The following is a 19,181-nucleotide window of genomic DNA, read 5'->3' on the forward strand; positions in this document are numbered from 1 at the left end:
AACCTGAAAGAACTTCTCCTTAAAAGCTGACCGCAACCTGAAATCGGGCACTAGGATTACTTCAAAAAAAGATGTATATGTTTACATTACTTATTTTATAAAATCCCTGCAGTTTTTTAAGTCAAAAGACTGAAATCGACCTTTCTAGGACCATGTAAAGGTCCTTTGTCGGATAAACATGTATCTACCTCCCTCTGGTGGTCGGCTGCATCATTACATCAATGTGTATCACTTCACTCCGACGTCACATCAAATTGGGGCAGTCCTTAGAAAAACATTTATCCAACTCGACTGCTTCACAGCACAGACATGGCAAAGCAATTGCTGAATTTGTCTCGAGCAGTTGAATCTAAATATATAACTTTCATAGCTCTACAATAAAGAATGCGACCTACACACTTCCTTAAACCTAAAATAAATAAAGAAGTAATTATGTGTGGAAGTAAAGAAATGTTTTATGTTGGAGGCAGACACATTGCATATGCTACAGAACAACAAAATGGAGCCCTTTACATAGTCCTTCTCCCCTTGTCTATAGGAGTAACACACGCTGTCTAAATGGCCCAAATGTTGATTTAGACCCTTTACCTAGTCCTTCTCCCCTTGTCTATAGCAGGGACACACACTGTCTAAATGGCCCAAATGTTGATTTAGACCCTTTACATAGCCCTTCTCCCCTTGTCTATAGCAGGGACACACGCTGTCTAAATGGCCCAAATGTTGATTGAGACCCTTTACATAGTCCTTCTCCCCTTGTCTATAGCAGGGACACACGCTGTCTAAATGGCCCAAATGTTGATTTAGACCCTTTACATAGTCCTTCTCCCCTTGTCTATAGCAGGGACACAATCTGTCTAAATGGCCCAAATGTTGATTTAGACCCTTTACATAGTCCTTCTCCCCTTGTCTATAGCAGGGACACACGCTGTCTAAATGGCCCAAATGTTGATTTAGACCCTTTACATAGTCCTTCTCCCCTTGTCTATAGCAGGGACACACGCTGTCTAAATACCCCAAATGTTGATTTAGACCCTTTACATAGCCCTTCTCCCCTTGTCTATAGGAGTAACACACGCTGTCTAAATGGCCCAAATGTTGATTTAGACATTGACAAATGTAACAGATTTTGATGATCACTAATGTCATGATATGTTTGGTAAAGTCGTAAAGAAGGTGAAATATTTTGGGTACATTTTCCTAAAACATAACTATATATGGACATAATATAAAGTATGAAAATACTTATTTTATATCATATTTGTATATGTTTTATTATACTTTTATTGTGTACTAGATCATATGGGTTGAAGTGTTTATTGTGTACTAGATCATATGGGTTGAAGTGTTTATTGTGGACTAGATCATATGGGTTGAAGTGTTTATTGTGGACTAGATCATATGGGTTGAAGTGTTTATTGTGTACTAGATCATATGGGTTGAAGTGTTTATTGTGTACTAGATCGTATGGGTTGAAGTGTTTATTGTGTACTAGATCATATGGGTTGAAGTGTTTATTGTGGACTAGATCATATGGGTTGAAGTGTTTATTGTGTACTAGATCATATGGGTTGAAGTGTTTATTGTGGACTAGATCATATGGGTTGAAGTGTTTATTGTGTACTAGATCATATGGGTTGAAGTGTTTATTGTGTACTAGATCATATGGGTTGAAGGGTTTATTGTGTACTAGATCATATGGGTTGAAGTGTTTATTGTGTACTAGATCATATGGGTTGAAGTGTTTGTGTACTAGATAATATGGGTTGAAGTGTTTATTGTGTACTAGATCATATGGGTTGAAGTGTTTATTGTGGACTAGATCATATGGGTTGAAGTGTTTATTGTGGACTAGATCATATGGGTTGAAGTGTTTATTGTGGACTAGATCGTATGGGTTGAAGTGTTTATTGTGTACTAGATCATATGGGTTGAAGTGTTTATTTTGTACTAGATTATATGGGTTGAAGTGTTTATTGTGGACTAGATCATATGGGTTGAAGTGTTTATTGTGGACTACATCATATGGGTTGAAGTGTTTATTGTGTACTAGATCATATGGGTTGAAGGGTTTATTGTGTACTAGATCATATGGGTTGAAGGGTTTATTGTGTACTAGATCATATGGGTTGAAGTGTTTATTGTGTACTAGATCATATGGGTTGAAGTGTTTGTGTACTAGATAATATGGGTTGAAGTGTTTATTGTGTACTAGATCATATGGGTTGAAGTGTTTATTGTGGACTAGATCATATGGGTTGAAGTGTTTATTGTGGACTAGATCATATGGGTTGAAGTGTTTATTGTGTACTAGATCATATGGGTTGAAGTGTTTATTGTGTACTAGATCATATGGGTTGAAGTGTTTATTGTGTACTAGATCATATGGGTTGAAGTGTTTATTGTGGACTAGATCATATGGGTTGAAGTGTTTATTGTGGACTAGATCATATGGGTTGAAGTGTTTATTGTGTACTAGATCATATGGGTTGAAGTGTTTATTGTGTACTAGATCATATGGGTTGAAGTGTTTGTGTACTAGATAATATGGGTTGAAGTGTTTATTGTGTACTAGATCATATGGGTTGAAGTGTTTATTGTGGACTAGATCATATGGGTTGAAGTGTTTATTGTGGACTAGATCATATGGGTTGAAGTGTTTATTGTGTACTAGATCATATGTGTTGAAGTGTTTATTGTGTACTAGATCATATGGGTTGAAGTGTTTATTGTGGACTAGATCATATGGGTTGAAGTGTTTATTGTGTACTAGATCATATGGGTTGAAGTGTTTATTGTGGACTAGATCATATGGGTTGAAGTGTTTATTGTGGACTAGATCGTATGGGTTGAAGTGTTTATTGTGTACTAGATCATATGGGTTGAAGTGTTTATTGTGTACTAGATTATATGGGTTGAAGTGTTTATTGTGGACTAGATCATATGGGTTGAAGTGTTTATTGTGGACTACATCATATGGGTTGAAGTGTTTATTGTGTACTAGATCATATGGGTTGAAGTGTTTATTGTGAACTAGATCATATGGTTTGAAGTGTTTATTGTGTACTAGATCATATGGGTTGAAGTGTTTATTGTGGACTAGATCATATGGGATGAAACATGTTTTTTTTCTCAGACATACAGTGTACGTGGAAAGTATTCAGACCCCTTAACTTTTTACACATTTTGTTACATTACAGCCCTATTCTAAAACAGATTAAATTGTTTTTTCCCTCATCAATCTACACACAATACCCCATAATGACAACGCAAAAACAGGTTTTTAGCAGTTAGATGTGTACACCTGGGGTGAGTTTCTAGTATAGTTAGTAGTTAGATTAGTACACCTGGGGTGAGTTACTAGTATAGTTAGTAGTTAGGAGTACACCTGGGGTGAGTTACTAGTATAGTTAGTAGGTAGTTAGAGGAGTAAACCTGGGGTGAGTTACTAGTATAGTTAGTAGTTAGATTAGTACACCTGGGGTGAGTTACTAGTATAGTTAGTAGTTAGGAGTACACCTGGGGTGAGTTACTAGTATAGTTAGTAGGTAGTTAGAGGAGTACACCTGGGGTGAGTTACTAGTATAGTTAGTAGTTAAAGGAGTACACCTAGGGTGAGTTACTAGTGTAGTTAGTAGTTAGAGGAGTACACCTGGGGTGAGTTACTAGTATAGTTAGTAGTTAGAGGAGTACACCTGGGGTGAGTTACTAGTATAGTTAGTTGTTAAAGGAGTACACCTAGGGTGAGTTACTAGTATAGTTAGTAGTTAGAGGAGTACACCTGGGGTGGGTTACTAGTATAGTTAGTAGTTAGAGGAGTACACCTGGGGTGAGTTACTAGTGTAGTTAGTAGTTAGAGGAGTACGCCTGGGGTGAGTTACTAGTATAGTTAGTAGTTAGAGGAGTACACCTGGGGTGAGTTATTAGTATAGTTAGTAGTTAGAAATGACCTGTGAAATGATTCAAATCCAATGTATTGGTCACATACACGTGTTTAGCAGATGTTATTGCGGGTGTAGTGAAATGCTTGTGCTTCTAACTCCGACAGTGCAGTAATATCTAACAAGTAATATCTAACAGTTTCACAACATTTACCCCAAAATACACGTAAATCTAAGTAAGGAATGGATTAAGAATATATACATATGTCAGAGCAGCATTGGACTAAGATACAGTGGCACAGTATAGAATACAGTATATACATATGAGATGGGTGATGCAATATTTACACAGAATTAAAGTGACTAAGATACTGTAGAATAGTATAGAATACAGTATATACATATGAGATGGGTGATGCAATATTTACACAGAATTAAAGTGACTAAGATACCGTAGAATAGTATAGATTACAGTTTATACATATGAGATGGGTGATGCAATATTTACACATAATTAAAGTGACTAAGATACCGTAGAATAGTATAGATTACAGTTTATACATATGAGATGAGTAATGCAAGATACAGAAACATTAAAGTGCCTATTGTTTCATTTCCTTAAAGTGGCCAGTGATTTCTAATCTATGTCTATAGGCAGCAGCCTCTGATGTGCTGGAGATGCTGTTTAACAGTCAGTGGTGTAGTATAGAATACAATACAGTATATACATAAGAAATGGGTGATGCAATATTTAAACACAATTAAAAGTGACTAAGATACCGTAGAATAGTGTAGAGTGCAGTTTATACATATGAGATGAGTAATGCTAGATACAGAAACATTATTAAAGTGGCTAATGATCCATTTCTAAAAGTGGCCAGTGTTTTCTATGTCTGTCTATAGGCAGCCGCCTCTGATGTGCTAATGATGGGCTGTTTAGCAGTCTGATGGCCTTGAGATAGAAGCTGTTTTTCAGTCTCTCGGTCACAGCTTTGATGCACCTGTACTGACTTCGCCTTCTGGATGAATGCGGGGTGAACAGGCAGTGGCTCGGATGGTTGATGTCCTTGATGATCTTTTTGGCCTTCCTATGGCATCGGGTGCTGTAGGTGTCCTGGAGGGCGGGAAGTTTGTCCCCGGTAATGCGTTGGGCAGACCGCACCACCTTCTGGAGAGCTTTGCGGTTGTGGGCGGTGCAGTTGTTGTACCAGGCGGTGATACAGCCCGACAGGATGCTCTTAATTGTGTAGCTGTAAAATTTTGTGAGGGTTTTAGGTGCCGAGCCAAATGTCTTTAGCCTCCTGAGGTTGAAGAGGCGCTGTTGTGCCTTTTTCACCACACTGACTGTGTGGGTGGACCATTTCAGTTTGTCAGTGATGTGTACGCCGAGGAACTTGAAGCTTTCAACCTTCACTGCGGTCCCATTTATGTGGATGAGGGGTGCACCCTCTGCTGTTTCCACGATCATCTCCTTAGTTTTGTTGACGTTGAGTGAGAAGTTATTTTCCTGACACCACACTCCGAGGGCCCTCACCTCCTCCTTGTAGGCTGTCTCATCGTTGTTGGTAATCAAGCCTACCACTGTAGTGTTGTCTGCAAACTTGATGATTGAGTTGGAGGCGTGCTTGGCCACACAGTCATGGGTGAACAGGGAGTACAGGAGGGGGCTGAGCACGCACCCTTGTGGGGCCCCAGTGTTGAGGATCAGCAAAGACGAGGTGTTGTTTCCTACCTTCACCACCTGGGGGCGACCTGTCAGGAAGTCCAGGACCCAGTTTCACAGGGCGGGATTCAGACCCAGGACATAGAGCTTGATGATGAGCTTGGAGAGTACTATGGTGTTGAATGCTGAGCTATAGTCAATGAACAGCATTCTTACATAGGTATTCCTCTTGTCCAGATGGGATACGGCAGTGTGCAGTGTGGCGGCGATTGCATCATCTGTGGATCTATTGGGGCAGTAAGCAAATTGAAGTGGGTCTAGGGTGACAGGTAAGGTGGAGGTGATATGATCCTTGACTAGTCTCTCAAAGCACTTCACGATGACAGAGGTGAGTGCTACGGGGCGATAGTAGTTTAGTTCAATTACCTTTGCTTTCTTAGGTACAGGGACAATGGTGGCCATTTTGAAGCATGTGGGGACAACAGACTGGGATAGGGAGAGATTGAATATATCTGTAAACACACCAGCCAGCTGGTCTGCGCATGCTCTGAGGATGTGGCTAGGGATACCATCTGGGCAGGCAGCCTTGCGAGGGTTAACACTCTTAAGTGTCTTACTCACTTCGGCCATGGAGAAGGAGAGTCCACAGTCCTTGATAGCGGACTGCGTCAGTGACACTGTATTATCCTCAAAGCAAACGCAGAAGGTGTTCAGCCTGTCCGGGAAGCAAGACGTCGGTGTCCTGGTCGCTAGTTTTCCCTTTATAATCCGTGATTGTCTGTGGACCCTGTGATGGGGTTCACCTTGGGGTCATGATAGGGGCTGCACCAAATGATTGATGATTTATAATAATTGATTATGCTTATTTTGTATTAATAGAAGGGGAAGGGCTATAAGACCCCTCCCCCACTTAATTTACAGGGTCCTGGACCACAGATTAGCAATATATATATTCATTATAAGGTTTAATACTGTTCCACAGTTCATTTCTAGTCTCTGCCTTTTATAGAAACGGTCTGAGAGATGTGTGAGTTATTGAAGTCAAAACAGGGTGTCTGTGAGAAAGCGCCTCAAGACCAAAAGAGATACATAGACACAGAACCCTGCAGGGGAGTAAAGAGATAAGAGACAAGTCAGACATACCACTGTAAAATTACTGCTGAGCCCTTAGAAAACACTGGAACTATTGTTCTCTCCTGCAATTTTGTATAACTGTATATGCATGGGCTTGGTCTCATGAGTAGAAGGTGTTGACGTAGGCAGTTACATCACTAGGGGTTCGACTGCAAGCGTATTAAAGCAACTTTGACCTTTTTTTATTTTGCAGAACTTACTCTGAAACATGCCTGCTGTGTTTCCGTTGTCAACTTCTGTCTGCAATTGCATTAATAAAGGTTTAATTGATTTACTTAAAGAAGATATTGTCCGATTGCTGATTTCACCAATAAGCCAATGATTGATAAGGAACAAGGAACCTACCCCAACACCTGCTATATACGTCTCGTGTCTGAGCCTTTCAACTGAGTCTCAACTTTGTCCCTATACCAGCGTTTAGCGTGCTTGATTGCTCTGCGGAGGGAATAACTACACTGTTTGTAGTCTTCCATATTCCCAGTCTTATTGCCCTGGTTAAATGCGGTGGTTCGCGCTTTCAGTTTTGCGCAAATGCTCCCATCTATCCATGGTTTCTGCTTGGGGTAGGTTTTAATAGTCACATTGGGTACAACATCTCCTATGCACTTCCTGATAAACTCATTCACCATATCATTATTATGAAGTCCATTGGTTGATAAGAGGGTCATTCCATCAATAGTGCCTTTTGGGTAATTTGGTTTAAAACAACTATTTATGTCACCTAATTGTAACATTGTCATAAAGAGCACATTCAACTTCATAAAGAAACATGTTTTCCCATCTCAAGAGGTTAAAGGTAGACTCAGTGAAATGACGTAGCAACGAGCAGCTGACTAGGTATCCCCTTTCCCCTTCCCCAGCTCACCGGCTTTTACACTATAACTATTAGATGTTTCATGTTTCTTTTGAAACATTTTTTATAAAGGAATAGTTTCACCATATTAAAATGAGAGTTCAGTTCACGTACCTAACAGGGTTTGATCTTGAAACGAGGGACAAATGTTACTTCATCACTAATGACGTTATCCTCTTAGGGCTAGGGGGCAGTATTTACACCGCCGGATAAAAAACGTACCGATTTAATCTGGTTACTACTCCTACCCAGTAACTAGGATATGCATATACTTATTAGATATGGATAGAAAACCCCCTAAAGTTTCTAAAACTGTTTGAATGGTGTCTGTGAGTATAACAGAACTCATATGGCAGGCAAAAACCTGAGAGATTCCTTTACAGGAAGTGGCCTGTCTGACCATTTATTGGCTTTCTTTGACATCTCTTTCCAAAACAAAGGATCTCTGCGGTAACGTGACACTTCCCACGGCTCCAATAGGCTCTCAGAGCCCGGGAAAAAGCTGAATGTCGTCATTCCAGCCCCAGGCTGAAACACATTATCGCCTTTGTCAAGTGGCCGATCAGGGGACAGTGGGCTTAGGCGCGTGCACTGGTCGCCCCCATCTTTCTTTTTTTCCTCTATTTACCGAAACGCAGATTCCCGGTCGGAATATTATCGCTTTTTTACGAGATAAATTGCATAGAAATTGATTTTAAACAGCGGTTGACATGCTTCGAAGTACGGTAATGGAATATTTAGAAATTTTTTGTCACGAAATGCGCCATGCTCGTAACCCTGATTTACCATTTCGGATAGTGTCTAGAACGCACGAACAAAACGCCTGTAACGGCTGTCTTCTGTAGAAATGGACCAAGGCGCAGCAGGTATGTGAATACTCATCTTTAATTAAAATAAAGGAGTAAAGCATCCACTTAACAATTCACACAAAGTGACAACAGCTACAGTTCTGCAGGCTAGAAACGCAGTGCAAAAAACAACCACCCACAACCCCAAAGAAAAACACACACACCTATATAGGACTTCCAATCAAAGGCAACTATACACACCTGCCTTCAATTGGAAGTCCCAATCATCCACCCAACATTTAACCAACACAAACATGCCACGTCCTGACCCCAAAACTAAAACACTAGCTCCATCTGCTGGTCAGGACGTGACAACGCCTCTGTTTGGATATAACGATGGATTATTTGGGACCAAACCAACATTTGTTATTGAAGTAGAAGTCCTGGGAGTGCATTCTGACGAAGAACAGCAAAGGTAATAACATTTTTGTTATAGTAAATCTGATTTTGGTGAAGGCTAAACTTGCTGGGTGTCTAAATAGCTAGCCCGTGATGGCTGGGCCATCTACTTAGAATATTGCAAAATGTGCTTTCACCAAAAAGCTATTTTAAAATCGGACATATCGAGTGCATAGAGGAGTTCTGTATCTATAATTCTTAAAATAATTGTTATGCTTTTGGTGAACGTTTATCGTGAGTAATTTAGTAAATTGTTAGTAAATTCCCTGGAAGTTTGCTAGTTCTGAACGTCACATGCTAATGTAAAAAGCTGTTTTTTGATATAAATATGAACTTGATTGAACAAAACATGCATGTATTGTATAACATAATGTCCTAGGTGTGTCATCTGATGAAGATCATCAAAGGTTAGTGCTGCATTTAGCTGTGGTTTGGGTTTATGTGACATTATATGCTAGCTTGAAAAATGGGTGTCTGATTATTTCTGTCTGGGTACTCTGCTGACATAATCTAATGTTTTGCTTTCGTTGTAAAGCCTTTTTGAAATCGGACAGTGTGGTTAGATTAACGAGAGTCTTGTCTTTAAATAGCTGTAAAATAGTCATATGTTTGAGAAATTGAAGTAATAGCATTTCTAAGGTATTTGAAAATCGCGCCACAGGATTCAACTGGCTGTTACGTAGGTGGGACGATTTGGTGCCACCTAGCTCAGAGAGGTTATATAATAAAACATCTTAAAAAATGACTGTCAAAGCAACAAAGTAACTAGGCTTTACAATGATGGTCAAAACGTGGCGTAATGTTGTGGGTTAAAATCATCCTAGAAATAGAAAGAACAGAAGGATGCAAAATTGGTGCACATTTCTACTTAAAATATAAAAAGGGCAAAAGGCACTCTACTTGTGAGAACGACCGAGAACAGGTAGACGGAAGAAGAACAGGGAAGAAGACGGCCCAGAGAGGGCTTTCAATAAAGACCCAAACACAAGATAAACCAGTACCTTCTCTCTTTGGCTTGTAAAATAGTCACCCTACCGGTGGTTCACAAGAACAAGCCAGATCCAATGGTACTCAATGACCAGCTAAGCTTTGGTTAAATGAATCTAGAAAAATCAGTTGTGATAGTGTAGTAGCCTACTGCTATGGCAACCACATCTAAATCAGAGACTGTTGGTGATCACTGCATACAGTATATAGGGTACTGTATATTGCATATATAGCGTACTGAGCGTAACATACCTGCCCCACCCTCAACTTCTGGAGAGGCCCTGTCTAAATCAGAGACTGTTGGTGATCACTACATATATAGGGTACTGTATATTGCATATATAGCGTACTGAGCGTAACATACCTGCCCCACCCTCAACTTCTGGAAAGGTCCTGTCTAAACCAGACGGTAGTAATATAATAAAGCAACTGTCTTTTTGGTCAGGCTATAGAAGGTAATGGAGAGAGATATAATTATAATAACAATTAGAAAATTACCTTGTTTTACATTTTACAATTTAGTTGAGTAGACAGTCATATGTGAAAATGCCAAATGATTAGTGAAATGTGAGCCAAACAGTCTCTTATGATGACATGATTGATAAGCTTGTGTTATTACCTCCCTACTAGTACGTACAACAGGTGTGTTCAAAAGACAGTGGTCAATTATTGAAAGGTTTTGGATTGATAAACTTGTGTTATTACCACCACACTATTGTGTAACAACACAGGGTGTGTTCATAAATTCAATCTGGAGTGCCAGAGTGCGCGCTGGGCGTTCGTAAATTCAGAGCTTTGTCAGATTATCCGGTCATAAATTCAGAGCGTTTTGCTCTCAGAGGGTTCAGAGATCTCACTGGATGCTCTGGCCGTGGAGTAGGGTTGATCCGAGCGTTCTGGCTTCACAACGGCAATCAAGCTAACAGGCTAACGTTGGCTAGCTTGCAAGCTACTTCCAGACACAAATGAGAGAACACCTCACACTGATAATTTTACTCGCCCTAGCAGAGCTGGTTAGGCTGTTTTCATGTTGTCCAGAGCGGTGGTGACTAACTGTGCTGCTGGTGTAACCAACTTCACATACCCCCCCCCAGAAGAAAGGCACATGGACAACCACACTTCAGGTTGACTTGGTTTTTATCTGCAGTAAAAGATATCAAAGTGACGACAGGCATCGACAGGACGGTCACAGCCACATGTTCACTGCTCTCAGAATATCTCTCTCTGACTCAATCCACAAAGTGATTGTATAGTATACATGAGTTGTGTTTAAAAAATAAAATAAAAATACAGAAAAGCATACCTGCAGTAAAAGATATCAAACAGTGATGACAGGCATTGACAGGACGGTAACAGCCACACGTTCACTGGTTAGGTAGGACACAAGATATATTTTAGATAGGAGCAACAGTAATGATACATGGCCTCAATGTGAAGTGACATTAATCCATAAATACAGAGGACAAGTACAACCGTTTTTACATAAACTTTTTTTTAAGGTAGTAAGAAAATAAACATTAACTTAATATTTCAATAAATCACCTGCTAGCAGTAGCTAGCGAGACATTGTAGCGCAGTGACCGACGGTGTTAGTTAGCTCGTCATTAACATGGCAAGCTAAGCCAGCAAAAACTTGGTTAACTTACCGAAACAGGTCTTACATACATTAACGGCTAAATAAATATATACAAAGTCACATTCGCTATTGACTTTAGGATACATGAACCCGTTTTCCAAAGACACTATTGTGTTATACAGTTTAAAAAACAGTTGTTTATATACAGAGGAAGGAGACACGAACCTGTTCTCAGAAAATCTCTCTCAGACTGAGGAGCAGGCAGACTAACTTCCCAAATAGGGGAGAAGTACTCAAAACCCACTAGTTGTACATTCAAAGAAAATAAAACAAAAATAAAAAAATAAAGTATATAGGGTACTGTATATTGCATATATAGCGTACTGAGCGTAACATACCCCACCCCCAACTTCTGGAAAGGTCCTGTCTAAACCAGAGACTGTTGGTGATCGCTGCATACAGTATATAGGGTACTGTATATTGCATATATAGCGTACTGAGCGTAACATACCCCACCCTCAACTTCTGGAAAGGCCCTGTCTACACTAAATGATTGTAAATTAATAAAGCAACTGTCTTTTTGGTCGGGCTATAGAAGGTAATGGAGAGAGATATAATTATAATAACAATTAGAAAATCACCCCTACACACACACACACTGTTCGCCCCCTAAACACACACACACACACACACACACACACACACACACACACACACACACACACACACACACACACACACACACACACACACACACACACACACACACTCTTCGTCCCCTACACACTCACTCTTCGCCCCTTCTCACACTGATCTTCCTCATTAACAAAAACTGGTAATGAAATGGGAGAACACATTGGGAGGGATCTAAGACCATTCCTCCATAGAGAACATTTCTAGATTCTTGATATCCTTTGTCTGCACTTATGGACTGCCCCCTTTAATTCAAACCAACAGGATTTCAATGGGGTTCAAGTCCAGACACTGAAATGGCCATTGCAAAATGTTGACTTTGATGTGTGCTTGGCGTAATTTCCTTGCTGGAAGATCCACTTGCGGTCAAGGCAACCAGGTTTTTGGCAAAATGTACTGGTACCGGGTAAAGTTCATGATGCCGTTGACCTTGACAAGGGCCCCAGAGGAAGCAAAATAGACGCATAACATCAAAGATCCACCACCATATTTCACAGTAGGTATGGGGTTCTTTTCTTCATATGTATCTTTCTTTCTACACAAAGCCCACCACTGGTGTCGACAAAAAGCTATTTTCAAATCATCCAGCAAGTCTAAACCCCTGGAGATAAACTGAATTGGCACTTGGATTGGAACCTGTCTGTCCTGCTCTGTTTGAATGTGGCTCGATGGGGGGAAAAAACATAGTTCTTGGCATGTGATTGGTTCTGCTCTTGGGGGCGGCACGCAGCCTAGGAGACAGCACTTGTGTGTGTGCGTGTGTGTCACGTCCTGACCAGTAGAGGGTGTAGTTGGGTCAGGACGTGGCAGAAGAGAAGTGTGTAGGTTGGTTTGTTTCCTTTATTTTGGCCGTGTGGCTTCCAATCAGGCACAGCTGTAGAGGGTTATTGCTGATTGGGAGTCACACATAAGTAGCCTACTTTTCCTTTGGGGTTTGTGGGTAATTGTTCTTGTTACTGTGTTAAACGTGACAGGACTGTTTTGGTTGTTTGTTTATTGTTTTGTATTGTATAGTGTCCGTTTGATCATTAAATATATAATGAACACTAACTCCGCTGCATTTTGGTCCACTCTCTCTAAAGACAGCCGTTACTGTGTGTGTGTGTGTGTGTGTGTGTGTGTGTGTGCGCGCGCGCGCGTGCGTGCGCGTGTGTGTGTGTGCTTACCCTGTCAGTAAACACACCGGGGCCGCATTTGCGGACATAAGCAGGCATTTAGAGGTTTCCAGTAAAACCCTGCAAAGTCCAACCCTGTTCAAACATTCTATTTACATGAATTTACTTTTGATTACATTTAGAAAAGCAACATAAAGAGACAGCAACAGCCATTCTTCCACAGTCACATTCTCCTAACAACATCAAGAAGAGCCCACAGTAGCCTAATTTAGAGGTGACTTCTTAAAAACTCTATTCAGAAACTTAGAAACAATGGGAAACTCAGCAACAAGCTCAGAGAACACTGCATCTACAGCAGTCACACATATTTTCAACACCACTCCCTGGGATTTGGGAATTGACCATACTTTCCAGACATTCTTTACCCCGAACGCCCTGGATAATCTGAACAAGCAGTACAATGGACGAAAACTGGAAGTGGTCAGCGACATACCAATCTGGACTAAGAGCCTAGTGACATACTTAGGGGGACTCACCCGTATACCAAAAGCATCAGGCTTCGGGGCTTTAATCATATCTATAGTGATAGACATAGTCACGGCTTCCATCAAGGACCTGATCCCAGAAGAGAACAGCACAGACATTCTGCGCCGTGTATTTGCAGAAGAGAAGGCGTCCACGGTGTACAATGAAATGGAGGAAGCCCTCAAGAGATGTACGATGAACATAAATAATGAGGCTAAGATGAAGAGCGGCATCGTGTATGTGGAGCGCAGACTTAGTGTTGCGCTGACAACTCTGAAGAACTCCATGCTACATGACCACATGAAGACTCGTTCACTCAAGATCTGGGTCAACGGAGCAGCCTTCCATGTCCAGTTGCTGATTCACCTGGCTCGACTGGAGGAGGGGGCTGACAGCCACCAAGCGCTAGCAGCCGTCTTAATCTACCAGAAAAACCTGGAGCAGCTGCTCCTTAAGTACAAGGAATCTAAATCTAAGACTATCGTTGGAAAATATACCATGGGAAATCACCGTGTTTGCTGCCCTGTCTCGTACGATATTGTGGATGAAGACATTGGTCAATCTCTTTTGAGTGGATCATTTTATGCTCCCAAATATCCTCCAAACCTTTGGCCTCATCCACGAGAAATAGTAAAGGCATTGCATGATGACATTTTAAAATATCATCAAATTATACAGGTGCGAGAGCATTTCAGGGAAGTCAGGGAAAATCTGGTCGAACTAATCAGTCAGAGAGAATACTTCATACTGTTTTAGAGACTCCAGATCTATATATATATATATATTTCAAAATTAAGTTTCTTACATTATTCAGCAAAAAGTGTGAAGGCAGACTTGGAGAAGATTTTTATCATGGCTAAATTAAAGCCACAGGCTATTGTTAGAGGTGTTCTTTAAAGGAGACGGTCTACTGCGGTTGGTGATTAACCACTGAATTATTTTAAACAAAATTCTTGACTATTGAATATTTGCTTGACCTTACATGCTATAATTCCTTAGAGTCCAAGATGTTGGGGGGGGGGGGGTGTACTAAGCTGACATGGACTTGTTTTAAGATGGTCATACTATGGATCATTTAGTTATTTGATTTTGAATTTTAGGACCCCCTTTAGGGGATCTATATAAATTGGATCTATATTGATATATATATATATATAATCAATATAGATCCAATTTATATAGATCCGATGTACTTCCAATTTTCGGGATGACTCGTGGTCTGACAAACACCGCTCTAGTTCTGCCACCTTTCACCACAGATGCGGAAGTGAGACACTGGCAGATGAGGAAGTGAGACACTGGCAGATGAGGAAGTGAGACACTGGCAGATGAGGAAGTGATACACTGGCAGATGAGGAAGTGAGACACTGGCAGATGAGGAAGTGAGACACTGGCAGATGCGGTGGATTGAGATCTCTATGTTAAACTGATGATTTTTGATGTGGATTGTTTTTGTTATGTAAATTTAGATTGACACACCGGTGCATCAACTCTAGGGGCTTAAATAATATACTCATATGCATTCATCTTGATTTGACTATAGATACTGATACTGGTTTACCTCATCTATGTTGTCTTTCCTAACAAATTAAACAGGGTGGTTATGTAGTTATAAAGTTCTGTATCTGTTGTCACACTGCCTACAAGTGTACAATGCATTCATCTCAATGGAAATATCCTTAAGAATTACAATCAGTTTGCAATAAAATCAGTTTGCAATAAAATCACACAAGTCTTTTTGTACATTTCATTATATTTACATTTCTCTTATATAAAACCTTTTCAGATAAAACATGACATTATTCTACCTCCATGTGTCCTGGAGCATGGTTATTTTCATGTTTGAGTTTTGACTTAATCTCCTATAACATCCTGACTCTTCTCCTCCACTCTGCCGTTCTCTGGCGTGTACAGCAGGACGCAACGTTTGAAAACATTTGTTTAATTTTTTTGGGGGTGTGGCTGCCTTCAGTCATTATGGTCCGGGCCATTGGAACCAACCTGGTCTCAGACCATTTTGTATTATTCTGTATGTAAATCCGAGATATTTTAAACAAAGTTTCATTTTCAATTAGTCGGAAATTAGAAGTTATAATCTGTATAAAGGCAAAAAGGCCATTTTTGAGAAAAGGATGATCCTATCTTAATAATCGACTGGAGAACCATTTTGGGTTTAAGTATAACTTATGTATGAATGATGCTTTTAGTGAGAGGTTTAATGCTTTAATATTTAATAATTTTAGCCCCCAAACTCGTATTCTGTAACTTCTCGTATTCTGTAATGTATACGCAGTGAGTCAGGAAGCATGTGCAGAAGAAAATACAAAACAGGAGCAGCGTGCTGAATGTAACCAAAACCAATACTGCCTGATGATTGAAGCTACTGAGGGCTAAATGAAGGGAGACTAATCAGGGTGGTGATGAAGTCCAGGTGTGCTTAACGATGGGGACCAGGTGTGCTGCGCAATGATGGTTGCCAGATGTGTACAATGTGGGTTGCCAGGACCGGAGATTAGACGAGCGCCGGAAGGAGGGAGCAGGAGTAGGCATGACAGTGCGGGGCTCCCCTTGATGTCCAAGGGAGGCGGAGGGGTGTCGTGGGGGACGCCATCAGCCAGGGGACCAGGAACCACCGGCCTGAGGAGGGAAACATGAAAACAGGGTGAGATTCGGTAGTTGGTGGGGAGTTCTAAACAATAGGTTACCTCATTGACCCTCTGGAGGACATTGAGGGGCTCAGCTTCCGACAGGGCAGGGGGAAGGTTCCTGGTGGAGAGCTAGACGCGGTCACCAGTATGGAACACGGGAGCCTCACTGCAGTGGCAGTCCACCTGATCCTTCTGACGGCAGACGGCGCACTGGGGCCACACATGGGCGGCGTTCCTAGGACGCACTGGAAGGGGTGACGAAGTGAGTTCTGGGTGTGTTCCACCCAGGGAAGGTTCAGGCCCAATCCCCCTGCCGGTCCTGGCACTGTACCACAACCAATGTTTGTAAACGTACCTTATCAAAAAGCACCATGACGATGAAGAGTCCGTCTAGCTGTACCATAATATTAGAACTGTTAACTGCAACTGTGTAAAAAGAAAAACAAACCCTTGAATGAGTAGATGTATCCAAACATTTGACTGGTACTGCATATACAGGAAGTACCAGTACCAGATCAATGTGGAGCTATATACAGGAAGTACCAGTACCAGATCAATGTGGAGCTATATACAGGAAGTACCAGTACCAGATCAATGTGGAGCTATATACAGGAAGTACCAGTACCAGATCAATGTGGAGCTATATACAGGAAGTACCAGTACCAGATCAATGTGGAGCTATATACAGGAAGTACCAGTACCAGATAAATGTGGAGCTATATACAGGGAGTACCAGTACCAGATCAATGTGGAGCTATATACAGGAAGTACCAGTACCAGATCAATGTGGAGCTATAAACAGGAAGTACCAGTACCAGATCAATGTGGAGCTATATACAGGAAGTACCAGTACCAGATCAATGTGGAGCTATAAACAGGAAGTACCAGTACCAGATCAATGTGGAGCTATATACAGGAAGTACCAGTACCAGATCAATGTGGAGCTATATACAGGAAGTACCAGTACCAGATCAATGTGGAGCTATATACAGGAAGTACCAGTACCAGATCAATGTGGAGCTATATACAGGAAGTACCAGTACCAGATCAATGTGGAGCTATATACAGGAAGTACCAGTACCAGATCAATGTGGAGCTATATACAGGGAGTACCAGTACCAGATCAATGTGGAGCTATATACAGGAAGTACCAGATCAATGTGGAGCTATATACAGGAAGTACCAGTACCAGATCAATGTGGAGCTATATACAGGAAGTACCAGTACCAGATCAATGTGGAGCTATATACAGGGAGTACCAGATCAATGTGGAGCTATATACAGAGAGTACCAGATCAATGTGTAGCTATATACAGGGAGAACCAGTACCAGATCAATGTGGAGCTTAATACAGGGAGCACCAGATCAATGTGGAGCTATATACAGGGAGTACCAGATCAATGTGGAGCTATATACAGGGAGTACCAGTACCAGATCAATGTGGAGCTATATACAGGAAGTACCAGTACCAGATCAATGTGGAGCTATATACAGGGAGCACCAGATCAATGTGGAGCTATATACAGGGAGTACCAGTACCAGATCAATGTGGAGCTATATACAGGGAGTACCAGATCAATGTGGAGCTATATACAGGGAGTACCAGTACCAGATCAATGTGGAGCTATATACAGGGAGCACCAGATCAATGAGGAGCTATATACAGGGAGTACCAGTACCAGATCAATGTGGAGCTATATACAGGGAATACCAGATCAATGTGGAGCTATATACAGGGAGTACCAGTACCAGATCAATGTGGAGCTATATACAGGGAGTACCAGATCAATGTGGAGCTATATACAGGAAGTACCAGTACCAGATCAATGTGGAGCTATATACAGGGAGCACCAGTACCAGATCAATGTGGAGCTATATACAGGAAGTACCAGTACCAGATCAATGTGGAGCTATATACAGGGAGTACCAGTACCAGATCAATGTGGAGCTATATACAGGAAGTACCAGTACCAGATCAATGTGGAGCTATATACAGGGAGTACCAGTACCAGATCAATGTGGAGCTATATACAGAGGGTACCAGTACCATACAGCCTCTCTCTCTCCTTACTAGCCAGGGGCGTATTCATTACATAAACAGTTGACCGTTTATAACCAAATGGAAGCACACAGAGTAAAACCAGAGTTTCTATTGGAAAAATTCAGGAAGGTCCCTCCCCATTTCCTTCCTTTTAAGAACAGTTTTGCAACAGAAACTGTGTAATGAATACACCCCAGTTCCTTTGGTTTCTGTGTTTTACATTCAGCAAGCAAGAGCAAGCTGGAGTAAGTGGACAACAAGCTATTGTATGCCTAGTGTAGCTTTTCAAATCAAATTGTATTTGTCACATACAGATGTTTATGCAAGTGTAGCGAAATGCTTGTGCTTCTAGTAGCCTCTCTGAGTTAATGATTGCTGTTTAACAGTCTGATGGCCTTTGAGATAGAAGCTGTTTTTCAGTCTCTGGGTCCCAGCTTTGATGCACCTGTACTGACCTCTCCTTCTGGATGGTAGCGGTGTGAACAGGCAGTGGCTCGGGTGGTTGATGTCCAGGGACTCCAAGAGCTAAAGAGGAATGATAAGGAATAGTACTACAGTGAATAGCCTATAGGCCTACCCAATGAATTTACACAGTCAAATATCTTTTTTTTTACAAATCAGTTGATGTGAAATCAAATCAAACGTTATTTGTCACATGCGCCGAATTCAACGTGTGTAGATCTTACCTTGAAACGCTTACTTACAAGCCCTTAACCGACAGTGCAGTTCAAGAAAGAGTTAAGAAAATATTTACTAAATCATCTAAAATAATAAAAAGTAACATTAACATGACAATAACGAGGCTATATACAGTGAGTACC

The sequence above is a fragment of the Salmo salar genome, chromosome 17 (genome assembly GCF_965601325.2).
Source record: "Salmo salar chromosome 17, fSalSal1, whole genome shotgun sequence".
NCBI classification, from domain to species: Eukaryota; Metazoa; Chordata; class Actinopteri; order Salmoniformes; family Salmonidae; genus Salmo; species Salmo salar.